Raw genomic sequence first — 13888 nt, 5'->3', positions numbered from 1 at the left:
GGTGTGATAGGCTCTACGTTCAAATACAACGGGTGCAAAACAGTTGCACACGCGGAATACTCAGGTTAAGCTTGACGAGCCTAGCATATAACAGATATGGCCTCGGAACACTGAGACCGAAAGGTCGAGCGTGAATCATATAGTAGATATGATCAACATAGTGATGTTCACCATTGAAACTACTCCATCTCACGTAATGATCGGACATGGTTTAGTTGATATGGATCGCGTGATCACTTAGAGGATTAGAGGGATGTCTATCTAAGTGGGAGTTCTTAAGTAATATGATTAATTGAACTTTAATTTATCATGAACTTAGTCCTCATAGTATTTGCATAACTATGTTGTAGATCAATAGCTCGCGATGTTGCTCCCCATTTATTATTATTTTGATATGTTCCTAGAGAAAAATATGTTGAAAGATGTTAGTAGCAATGATGCGGATTGGATCCGTGATCTGAGGTTTATCCTCATTGCTGCACAGAAGAATTATGTCCTTGATGCACCGCTAGGTGTCAGACCTATTGCAGGAGCGGATGCAGACGTTATGAACGTTTGGCTAGCTCAATATGATGACTACTTGATAGTTAAGTGCACCATGCTTTACGGCTTAGAACCGGGACTTCAAAAATGTTTTGAACGCCACGGAGCATATAAGATGTTCCAAGAGTTAAAATTGGTATTTCATACTCATGCCCGTGTCGAGAGGTATGAGACCTCTGACAGTACTTTGCCTGCAAGATGGAGGAGAATAGCTCAACCAGTGAGCATGTGCTCAGATTGTCTGGGTACTACAATTGCTTGAATCAAGTGGGAGTTAATCTTCCAGATAAGATAGTAATTGACAGAATTCTCTAGTCACTATCACCAAGTTATTAGAACTTCGTGATGAACTATAATATGCAAGGGATGACGAAAGTAATTCCCGAGCTCTTCGCGATGCTGAAATCGACGAAGGTAGAAATCAAGAAAGAGCATCAAGTGTTGATGGTTAACAAGACTACTAGTTTCAAGAAAAGGGCAAAGGGAAGAAGGGGAACTTCAAGAAGAACGACAAGCAAGTTGCTACTCAAGTGAAGAAGCCCAAGTCTGTACCTAAGCCTGAGACTAAGTGCTTCTATTGCAAAGGGACTGGTCACTGGAAGCGGAACTGCCCCAAGTATTTGGCGGATAAGAAGGATGGCAAAGTGAACAAAGGTATATTTGATATACAGATTATTGATGTGTATTTTACTAGTGTTCGTAGCAACCCCTCGGTATCTGATACTGGTTCAGTTGCTAAGAGTAGTAACTCGAAACGGGAGTTGCAGAATGAACAGAGACTAGTTAAGGGTGAAGTGACGATGTGTGTTGGAAGTGGTTCCAAGATTGATATGATCATCATCGCAAGCTCCCTACACTTTCGGGATTAGTGTTGAACCTAAATAAGTGTTATTTGGTGTTTGCGTTGAGCATGAATATGATTTGATCATGTTTATTACAATACGGTTATTCATTTAAGTTAGAGAATAATTGTTGTTCTATTTACATGAATAAAACCTTCTATGGTCATACACCCAATGAAAATGGTTTGTTGGATCTCGATCGTAGTGATACACATATTCATAATATTGAAGCCAAAAGATGCAAAGTTAATAATGATAGTGCAACTCATTTGTGGCACTGCCGTTTAGGTCATATTGGTGTAAAGCGCATGAAGAAACTCCATGCTGATGGGATTTTGGAACCACTTGATTATGAATCACTTGATGCTTGCGAACCATGCCTTATGGGCAAGATGACTAAAACGCCGTTCTCCGGAACAATGGAGCGAGCAACTGACTTATTGGAAATAATACATACTGATGTATGCGATCTGATGATTGTTAAGGCTCGCGGCGGGTATTGTTATTTTCTGAACTTCACAGATGATTTGAGCAGATATGGGTATATCTACTTGATGAAACATAAGTCTGAAACATTTGAAAAGTTCATATAATTTCAGAGTGAAGTGGAAAATCATCGTAACAAGAAAATAAAGTTTCTACGATCTGATCGTGGAGGAGAATATTTGAGTTACGAGTTTGGTCTTCATTTGAAACAATGCGAAATAGTTTTGCAACTCACGCCACCTGGAACACCACAGCGTAATGGTGTGTCCGAACATCGTAACCGTACTTTATTAGATATGGTGCAATCTATGATGTCTCTTACCGATTTACCACTATCGTTTTGGGGTTATGCATTAGAGACAGCTGCATTCACGTTAAATAGGGCACCATCTAAATCCGTTGGGACGACACCTTATGAACTTTGGTTTGGCAAGAAACCGAAAGTTGTCATTTCTTAAAATTTGGGGTTGCGATGCTTATGTGAAAAAGTTTCATCCTGATAAGCTCAAACCCAAATCGGAGAAATGTGTCTTCATAGGATACCCAAAGGAGACAGTTGGGTACACCTTCTATCACAGATCTGAAGGCAAGATATTTGTTGCTTATAATGGATCCTTTCTAGAGAAGGAGTTTCTCGCGAAAGAAGTGAGTGGGGGGAAAGTAGAACTTGATGAGGTAACTGTACCTGCTCCCTTATTGGAAAGTAGTTCATCACAAAAATTTGTTCATGTGACTCCTACACCAACTAGTGAGGAAGCTAATGATGATGATCGTGTAACTTCAGATCAAGTTACTACCGAACCTCGTAGGTCAACCAGAGTGAGTGAGATCCGCACCAGAGTGGTACCGTAATCCTGTTCTGGAGGTCATGTTACTTGACCATGACGAACCTACGAACTATGAGGAAGCGATGATGAGCCCAGATTCCGCGAAATGGCTTGAGGCCATGAAATCTGAGATGGGATCCATGTATGAGAACAAAGTGTGGACTTTGGTTGACTTGCCCGATGATCGGCAAGCCATAGAAAATAAATGGATCTTCAAGAGGAAGACGGACGCTGATAATAGTGTTACTATCTACAAAGCTAGACTTGTAGAAAAATGGTTTTGACAAAGTTCAAGGTGTTGACTATGATGAGATTTTCTCACTCATAGCGATGCTTAAAGTCTGTCCGAATCATGTTAGCAATTGTCGCATTTCATGAAATTTGGCAAATGGATGTCAAAACTGCATTCCTTAATGGATTTCTTAAAGAAGAGTTGTATATGTTGCAACCAGAAGGTTTTGTCAATCCAAAAGATGCTAACAAAGTGTGTAAGCAGCAGTGATCCATTTATGGACTGGTGCAAGCATCTCGGAGTTGGAATGTACGTTTTGATAGTGTGATCAAAGCATATAGTTTTATGCGGACTTGCGGTGAAGCCTGTATTTACAAGAAAGTGAGTGGGAGCACTACAACCTTTTTGATAAGTATATGTGAATGACATATTGTTGATCGGAAATGATGTAGAATTTTCTGGAAAGCATAAAGGAATATTTGAAAGGAGTTTTTCGAAGAAAGACCTCGGTGAAGCTACTTACATATTGAGCATCAAGATCTATAGAGATAGATCAAGACGCTTGATAAGTTTTTTCAATGAGTACATACCTTGACAAGATTTTGAAGTAGTTCAAAATGGAACAGTCAAAGAAAGAATTCTTGCCTGTGTTACAAGGTGTGAAATTGAGTAAGACTCAAAGCCCGACCACGGCAGAAGATAGAAAGAGAATGAAAGTCATTCCCTATGCCTCAGCCATAGGTTCTATAAAGTATGCCATGCTGTGTACCAGATCTATTGTATACCCTACACTGAGTTTAGCAAGGGAGTACAATAGTGATCTAGGAGTAGATCATTGGACAGCGGTCAATATTATCCTTAGTGGAATAAGGATATGTTTCTTGATTATGGAGGTGACAAAAAAAGGTTCGCCGTAAAGGGTTACGTCGATGCAAGTTTTGACATTGATCCAGATGACTCTAAGTCTCAATCTGGATACATATTGAAAGTGGGAGCAATTAGCTAGAGTAGCTCCGTGCAGAGCATTGTTGACATAGAAATTTGCAAAATACATACGGATCTGAATGTGGCAGACCCGTTGACTAAACTTATCTCACAAGCAAAACATGATCACACCTTAGTACTCTTTGGGTGTTAATCACATAGCGATGTGAACTAGAGTATGGACTCTAGTAAACCCTTTGGGTGTTGGTCACATGACGATGTGAACTATGGGTGTTAATCACATGGTGATGTGAACTAGATTATTGACTCTAGTGCAAGTGGGAGACTGAAGGAAATATGCCCTAGAGGCAATAATAAAGTTATTATTTATTTCCTTATATCATGATAAATGTTTATTATTCATGCTAGAATTATATTAACCGGAAACATAATACATGTGTGAATACATAGACAAACAGAGTGTCACTAGTATGCCTCTACTTGACAAGCTCGTTGATCAAAGATGGTTATGTTTCCTAGCCATAGACATGGGTTGTCATTTGATTAACGGGATCACATCATTAGGAGAATGATGTGATTGACTTGACCCATTCCGTTAGCTTAGCACTTGATCGTTTCGTATGTTGCTATTGCTTTCTTCATGACTTATACATGTTCCTATGACTACGAGAATATGCAACTCCCGTTTACCGGAGGAACACTTTGTGTGCTACCAAACGTCACAACGTAACTGGGTGATTATAAAGGTGCTGTACAGGTGTCTCCGAAGGTACTTGTTGGGTTGGCGTATTTCGAGATTAGGATTTGTCACTCCGATTGTCGGAGAGGTATCTCTGGGCCCACTCGGTAATGCACATCACTACAAGCCTTGCAAGCATTGCAACTAATGAGTTAGTTGCGGGATGATGTATTACGGAACGAGTAAAGAGACTTGCCGGTAACGAGATTGAACTAGGTACTGAGATACCGACGATCGAATCTCGGGCAAGTAACATACCGATGACAAAGGGAACAACGTTGTTGTTATGCGGTTTGACCGATAAAGATCTTCGTAGAATATGTGGGAGCCAATATGAGCATCCAGGTTCCGCTATTGGTTATTGACCGGAGACGTGTCTCGGTCATGTCTACATAGTTCTCGAACCCGTCGGGTCCGCACGCTTAAAGTTCGATGACAGTTATATTATGAGTTTATGTGTTCTGATGTACCGAAGGTTGTTCGGAGTCCCGGATGTGATCACGGACATGTTGAGGAGTCTCGAAATGGTCGAGATGTAGATCGATATATTGGATGACTATGTTTGGACACCGGAAAGGTTCCGGAAGGTTTCGAACATTTATCGGAGTACCGGGGGTTACCGGAACCCCCCGGGAACTAATGAGCCTTGTTGGGCCCTAGTGGAGAGAGAGAGGGGCCGGCCAGGGCAAGAGGCGCGCCCCCTCCCCTTGAGTCCGAATAGGACAAGGAAAGGGGGGCGGCGCCCCCTTGCCTTTCTCCTCTCCCACTCCTTCCTTCCCCCTCCTTCTTGGACTAGGAAAGGGAGGGGCAAACCTACTTGGAGTAGGTTCCCCCTCCTAGGGCGCGCCACCCCCTTGGCCGGCCCTCTCCTCCTGCCCCCTTTATATATGGAGGAGGGGGGCACCCCATAGACACAACAATTGATCTCTTGATCTCTTAGCCGTGTGCGGTGCCCCCCTCCACCATAATCCACCTCGATAATATCGTAGCGGTGCTTAGGCGAAGCCCTGCGTCGGTAGAACATCATCATCGTCACCACGCCGTCGTGCTGACGGAACTCTCTCTCAAAGCTCGGCTGGATCGGAGTTCGAGGGACATCATCGAGCTGAACGTGTGCTGAACTCGGAGGTGCCGTGCGTTCGGTACTTGATCGGTCGGATCGTGAAGACGTACGACTACATCAACCGCGTTGTCTTAACGCTTCCGCTTTCGGTCTACGAGGGTACGTGGACAACACTCTCCCCTCTCGTTGCTATGCATCACCATGACCTTCCATGTGCGTAGGAAATTTGTTGAAATTACTACGTTCCCCAACATCCGCCTATTGAGCAATCGTGCTAGCGTCTCTCTTGAGATGTGCAACACGAGCGTTTTCCGTGGATTCCACATTTTGTGCTCACTCCTTGGTTGCACGACCCCATTATCTATCCGTGTGTGCGTTTCCGTGTGCCATTCATTGCTATTGGTCTACTTGTTTCACTTGAGAATTTGTGAATCTCTTTCAACATTATTGTCTCTTGCTAACATTTTGCATCAAAATTTTGTGCCACTTGTCCTAACCAAGCCACTCGAGAAGCTTTACTTTGTAGGTGTGAGTGAGCAAGTTCGGTACCAATTCCACTATTCTTTCATTTCACATTGAGTGAAACGGGATACATCCTCAACTTTGGGAAAAGGTAGCTTGGTATTGTTTATCTCATTTCCTACTCACCTTTCCTCGAGTCTTGTGATGGATAGGCAAAGCACACCTCCTTCGGTCTACAACAACAACGACGAGTTCGATGCCACGAAAAACTTCATCGATGCCAAGATGCAAGCTCAAATGGAGGAGATCAAAGCCCTCATCAAGTCCTACAAGAGGTCTTCCTCATCTTCGAGAAGACGCTCAAGTGCACATGCTTCCGAGCTACCATCTCCGGCAAGGTCACATCGGCATTGACACCATCAATGACAAGTACGTGAAGGTCAAGAGCTCAACACCAACAACTGCTCAACGACTTCACCATCTTGAAGGAAATATGCCCTAGAGGCAATAATAAAGTTATTATTTATTTCCTTATATCATGATAAATGTTTATTATTCATGCTAGAATTGTATTAACCGGAAACATAATACTTGTGTGAATACATAGACAAACAGAGTGTCACTAGTATGCCTCTACTTAACTAGCTCATTGATCAAAGATGGTTATGTTTCCTAGCCATAGACATGAGTTGTCATTTGATTAACGGGATCACATCATTAGGAGAATGATGTGATTGACTTGACCCATTCCGTTAGCTTAGCACTCGATCGTTTAGTATGTTGCTACTGCTTTCTTCATGACTTATACATGTTCCTATGACTATGAGATTATGCAACTCCCGTTTACCGGAGGCACACTTTGTGTGCTACCAAACGTCACAACGTAACTGGGTGATTATAAAGGTGCTCTACAGGTGTCTCCGAAGGTACTTGTTGGGTTGGCGTATTTCGAGATTAGGATTTGTCACTCCGATTGTCGGAGAGGTATCTCTGGGCCCTCTCGGTAATGCACATCACTTAAGCCTTGCAAGCATTGCAACTAATGAGTTTGTTGCGGGATGATGTATTACGGAACGAGTAAAGAGACTTGCCGGTAACGAGATTGAACTAGGTATTGAGATACCGACGATCGAATCTCGGGCAAGTAACATACCGATGACAAAGGGAACAACGTATGTTGTTATGCGGTCTGACCGATAAAGATCTTCGTAGAATATGTGGGAGCCAATATGAGCATCCAGGTTCCGCTATTGGTTATTGACCGGAGATGTGTCTCAGTCATGTCTACATAGTTCTCGAACCCGTAGGATCCGCACGCTTAAAGTTCGATGACGGTTATATTATGAGTTTATGTGTTTTGATGTACCGAAGGTAGTTCGGAGTCCCGGATGAGATCGGGGACATGACGAGGAGTCTCGAAATGGCCGAGATGTAAAGATCGATATATTGGACGACTATATTCGGACTTCGGAAAGGTTCCGAGTGATTCGGGTATTTATCGGAGTACCGGAGAGTTACGGGAAATTCGCCGGGGAGAAGTATTGGGCCTTATTGGGCCATACGGGAATAGAGGAGAGAGGCCAAAAGGAAGGAGGCGCGCACCCCCCTCTGGTCCGAATTGGACAAGGGGTGCAGCCCCCTTTTCCTTCTCCCTCTCGCCCTCTTTCCTTCTCTCCTACTCCAACAAGGAAAGGAGGAGTCCTACTCCCGGTGGGAGTAGGACTCCCCCCTTGGCGCGCCCTCCTCCTTGGCCGGCCGCCTCCCCTTTGCTCCTTTATATACGGGGGCAGGGGGGCACCCCATAGAGACAACAATTGATCGTTTGATCTTTTAGCCGTGTGCGGTGCCCCCCTCCACCAAAGTCCACCTCGATAATACTGTAGCGGTGCTTAGGCGAAGCCCTGCGTCACTAGAACATCATCATCGTCACCACGCCATCGTGCTGACGAAACTCTCCCTCAACACTCGGCTGGATCGGAGTTCGAGGGACGTCATCGGGCTGAACGTGTGCTGAACTCGGAGGTGCCGTGCGTTCGGTACTTGGTCGGTCGGATCGTGAAGACGTACGACTACATCAACCGCGTTGTGCTAACGCTTCCGCTTTCGGTCTACAAGGGTACGTGGACAACACTCTCCCCTCTTGTTGCTATGCATCACCATGATCTTGCGTGTGCGTAGGGATTTTTTTGAAATTACTACGTTCCCCAACAGTGGCATCCGAGCTTGGTTTTATGCGTTGATGTTATATGCACGAGTAGAACACAAGTGAGTTGTGGGCGATATAAGTCATACTGCTTACCAGCATGTCATACTTTGGTTCGACGGTATTGTTGGATGAAGCGGCCCGGACCGACATTACGCGTACGCTTACGCGAGACTGGTTCTTCCGACGTGCTTTGCACGGAGGTGGCTGGCGGGTGTCAGTTTCTCCAACTTTAGTTGAACCGAGTGTGGCTACGCCCGGTCCTTGCGAAGGTTAAAACAACACCAACTTGACAAACTATCGTTGTGGTTTTGATGCGTAGGTGAGAACGGTTCTTGCTAAGCCCGTAGCAGCCACGTAAAACTTGCAACAACAAAGTAGAGGACGCCTAACTTGTTTTGCAGGGCATGTTGTGATGTGATATGGTCAAGACATGATGCTAAATTTTATTGTATGAGATGATCATGTTTTGTAACCGAGTTATCGGCAACTGGCAGGAGCCATATGGTTGTCGCTTTATTGTATGCAATGCAATCGCCCTGTAATGCTTTACTTTATCACTAAGCGGTAGCGATAGTCGTAGAAGCATAAGATTGGCGAGACGACAACGATGCTACGATGGAGATCAAGGTGTCGTGCCGGTGACGATGGTGATCATGACGGTGCTTCGGAGATGGAGATCACAAGCACAAGATGATGATGGCCATATCATATCACTTATATTGATTGCATGTGATGTTTATCTTTTATGCATCTTATCTTGCTTTGATTGACGGTAGCATTATAAGATGATCCCTCACTAAATTATCAAAGTATAAGTGTTCTCCCTGAGTATGCACCGTTGCGAAAGTTCTTCGTGCTGAGACACCACGTGATGATCGGGTGTGATAGGCTCAACGTTCAAATACAACGGGTGCAAAACAGTTGCACATGCGGAATACTCAGGTTAAGCTTGACGAGTCTAGCATATAACAGATATGGCCTCGGAACACGGAGACCGAAAGGTCGAGCATGAATCATATAGTGGATATGATCAACATAGTGATGTTCACCATTGAAACTACTCCATCTCACGTGATGATCGGACATGGTTTAGTTGATATGGATCACGTGATCACTTAGAGGATTAGAGGGATGTCTATCTAAGTGGGAGTTCTTAAGTAATATCATTAATTGAACTTAAATTTATCATGAACCTAGTCCTGATAGTATTTTGCAAATTATGTTGTAGATCAATAGCTCACGTTGTTGCTTCCCTGTGTTTATTTTTGATATGTTCCTAGAGAAAAATTATGTTGAAAGATGTTAGTAGTAAAGATGCGGATTGGATCCGTGATCTGAGGATTATCCTCATTGCTGCATAGAAGAATTATGTCCTTGATGCACCGCTAGGTGACAGACCTATTGCAGGAGCAGATGCAGACGTTATGAACGTTTGGCTAGCTCAATATGATGACTACTTGATAGTTTAGTGCACCATGCTTAACGGCTTAGAATCGGGACTTCAAAGACGTTTTGAACGTCATGGACCATATGAGATGTTCCAGGAGTTGAAGTTAATATTTCAAGCAAATACCCGAGTTGAGAGATATGAAGTCTCCAACAAGTTCTATAGCTAAAAGATGGAGGAGAATAGCTCAAGCAGTAAGCATGTGCTCAGATTGTCTGGGTACTACAATCGCTTGAATCAAGTGGGAGTTAATCTTCCAGATAAGATAGTGATTGGAAGAATTCTCTAGTCACCATCACCAAGTTAGTAGAACTTCGTGATGAACTATAATATGCAAGGGATAACAGAAACAATTTCCAAGCTCTTCGTGATGCTGAAATCGACGAAGGTAGAAATCAAGAAAAACATCAAGTGTTGATGGTTGACGAGACCACTAGTTTCAAGAAAACGGCAAAGGGAAGAAGGGGAACTTCAAGAAGAACGGCAAGCAACTTGCTGCTCAAGTGAAGAAGCCCAAGTCTGGTCCTAAGCCTGAGACTAAGTGCTTCTACTACAAAGGGACTGGTCACTGGAAGCGGAACTGCCCCAAGTATTTGGCGGATAAGAAAGATGGCAAAGTGGACAAAGGTATATTTGATATACAGATTATTGATGTGTATTTTACTAGTGTTCATAGCAACCCCTCGGTATTTGATACTGGTTCAGTTACTAAGAGTAGTAACTCGAAACAGGAGTTGCGGAATGAACAGAGACTAGTTAAGGTTGAAGTGACGATGTGTGATGGAAGTGGTTCCAAGATTGATATGATCATCATCGCACGCTCCCTACACTTTCGGGATTAGTGTTGAACCTAAATAAGTGTTATTTGGTGTTTGCGTTGAGCATGAATATGATTTGATCATGTTTATTGCAATACGGTTATTCATTTAAGTTAGAGAATAATTGTTGTTCTGTTTACATGAATAAAACCTTATATGGTTACACACCCAATGAAAATGGTTCGTTGGATCTCGATCATAGTGATACACATATTCATAATATTGAAGCCAAAAGATGCAAAATTAATAATGATAGTGCAACTTATTTGTGGCACTGCCGTTTAGGTCATATTGGTGTAAAGCGCATGAAGAAACTCCATGATGATGGGATTTTGGAATCACTTGATTATGAATCACTTGATGCTTGCGAACCATGCCTCTTGGGCAAGATGACTAAAACGCCGTTCTCCGGAACAATGGAGCAAGCAACAGATTTGTTGGAAATCATACATACTGATGTATGTGGTCCGATGAGTGTTGAGGCTCACGGCGGGTATCGTTATTTTCTGACCTTCACAAATGATTTGAGCAGATATGGATATATCTACTTGATGAAACATAAGTCTGAAACATTTGAAAAGTTCAAAGAATTTCATAGTGAAGTGGAAAATCATCGTGACAAGAAAATAAGGTTTCTACGATCTGATCGCGGAGACAATTATTTGAGTTATGAGTTTGGTCTTCAATTAAAACAATGTGAAATAGTTTCACTGCTCACGCCACATGGAACACCACAGTGTAATGGTGTGTCCGAACATCGTAACCGTACTTTATTAGATATGGTGCAATCTATGATGTCTCTTACCGATTTACCACTATCGTTTTGGGATTATGCATTAAAGACAGCTGCATCCACGTTAAAAAGGGCGCCGTCTATGTCCGTTGAGACGACACAATATGAACTATGGTTTGGCAAGAAACCAAAGTTGTCGTTTCTTAAAGTTTGGGGTTGCGATGCTTATGTGAAAAGTTTCATCCTGATAAGCTCAAACCCAAATCGGAAAAGTGCGTCTTCATAGGATACCCAAAAGTTACTGTTGGGTACACCTTCTATCACAGATCCGAAGGCAAGATATTCATTGCTAAGAATGGATCCTTTCTAGAGAAGGAGTTTCTCTCGAAAGAAGTGAGTGGGAGGAAAGTAGAACTTGATGAGGTAACTGTACCTTCTCCCGAATTGGAAAGTAGTTCATCACTAAAATCGGTTCCAGTGATGCTTACACCAATTAGTGAGGAAGTTAATGATGATGATCATGAGGCTTCAGATCAAGTTACTACCGAACCTCGTAGGTCAACCAGAGTGAGATCCGCACCAGAGTGGTACGGTAATCCTGTTCTGGAGGTCATGTTACTTGACCATGACAAACCTACGAACTATGAGGAAGCGATGGTGAGCCCAGATTCCGCAAAATGGCTTGAGGCCATGAAATCTGAGATGAGATCTATGTATGAGAACAAAGTGTGGACTTTGGTTGACTTGCCCGATGATCGGCAAGCCATAGAAAATAAATGGATCTTCAAGAGGAAGACGGACGCTGATAGTAGTGTTACTATCTACAAAGCTAGACTTGTCGAAAAAAGGTTTTTGACAAAGTTCAAGGTGTTGACTACGATGAGATTTTCTCACTCGCAGCGATGCTTAAGTCTGTCCGAATCATGTTAGCAATTGCCGCATTTTATGAAATATGGCAAATGGATAAACAAAACTGCATTCCTTAATGGATTTATTAAAGAAGAGTTGTATATGATGCAACCAGAAGGTTTTTGGCAATCCTAAAGGTGCTAACAAAATATGCAAGCTCCAGCGATCCATCTATGGACTGGTGCAAGCATCTCGGAGTTGGAATATACGCTTTGATGAATTGATCAAAGCATATAGTTTTATACAGACTTGCGGTGAAGCCTGTATTTACAAGAAAGTGAGTGGGAGCACTACAACATTTCTGATAAGTATATGTGAATGACATATTGTTGATCGGAAACAATGTAGAATTATTCTGCAAAGCATAAAGAAGTGTTTGAAAGGAGTTTTTCAAAGAAAGACCTCGGTGAAGCTGCTTACATATTGAGCATCAAGATCTATAGAGATAGATCAATACGCTTGATAAGTTTTTTCAATGAGTACATACCTTGACAAGATTTTGAAGTAGTTCAAAATGGAACAGTCAAAGAAAGAGTTCTTGCCTGTGTTACAAGGTGTGAAATTGAGTAAGACTCAAAGCCCGACCACGGCAGAAGATAGAAAGAGAATGAAAGTCATTCCCTATGCCTCAGCCATAGGTTCTATAAAGTATGCCATGCTGTGTACCAGATCTATTGTGTAGCTCACCATAAGTTTGGCAAGGGAGTACAATAGTGATCTAGGAGTAGATCACTGGACATCGGTCAAAATTATCCTTAGCGGAATAAGGATATGTTTCTCGATTATGGAGGTGACAAAAGGTTCGTCGTAAAGAGTTACGTCGATGCAAGCTTTGAAACCGATCCAGATGACTCTAAGTCTCGATCTAGATACATATTGAAAGTGGGAGCAATTAGCTAGAGTAGCTCCGTGCAGAGCGTTGTTGACATAGAAATTTGCAAAATACATACGAATCTGAATGTGACAGACCCGTTGACTAAAATTATCTCACAAGCAAAACATGATCACACCTTAGTACTCTTTGGGTGTTAATCACATAGCGATGTGAACTAGATTATTGACTCTAGTAAAACCTTTGGGTGTTGGTCACATGACGATGTGAACTATGGGTGTTAATCACATGGTGATATGAACTATTGATGTTAAATCACATGGCGGTGTGATCTAGATTATTGACTCTAGTGCAAGTGGGAGACTGAAGGAAATATGCCCTAGAGGCAATAATAAAGTTATTATTTATTTCCTTATATCATGATAAATGTTTATTATTCATGCTAGTATCGTATTAACCGGAAACATAATACTTGTGTAAATACATAGACAAACAGAGTGTCACTAGTATGCCTCTACTTGACTAGCTCGTTGATCAAAGATGGTTATGTTTCCTAGCCATAGACATGAGTTGTCATTTGATTAACGAGATCACATCATTAGAAGAATGATGTGATTGACTTGACCCATTCCGTTAGCTTAGCACTCGATCGTTTAGTATGTTGCTACTGCTTTCTTCATGACTTATACATGTTCCTATGACTATGAGATTATGCAACTCCCGTTTACTGGAGGCACACTTTGTGTGCTACCAAACGTCACAACGTAACTGGGTGATTATAAAGGTGCTCTACAGGTGTCTCCG

Source organism: Triticum aestivum, chromosome 6D (genome assembly GCF_018294505.1).
Source record: "Triticum aestivum cultivar Chinese Spring chromosome 6D, IWGSC CS RefSeq v2.1, whole genome shotgun sequence".
In the NCBI taxonomy this organism is placed as follows: domain Eukaryota; kingdom Viridiplantae; phylum Streptophyta; class Magnoliopsida; order Poales; family Poaceae; genus Triticum; species Triticum aestivum.
Note: the sequence above shows the minus strand (reverse complement) of the source record.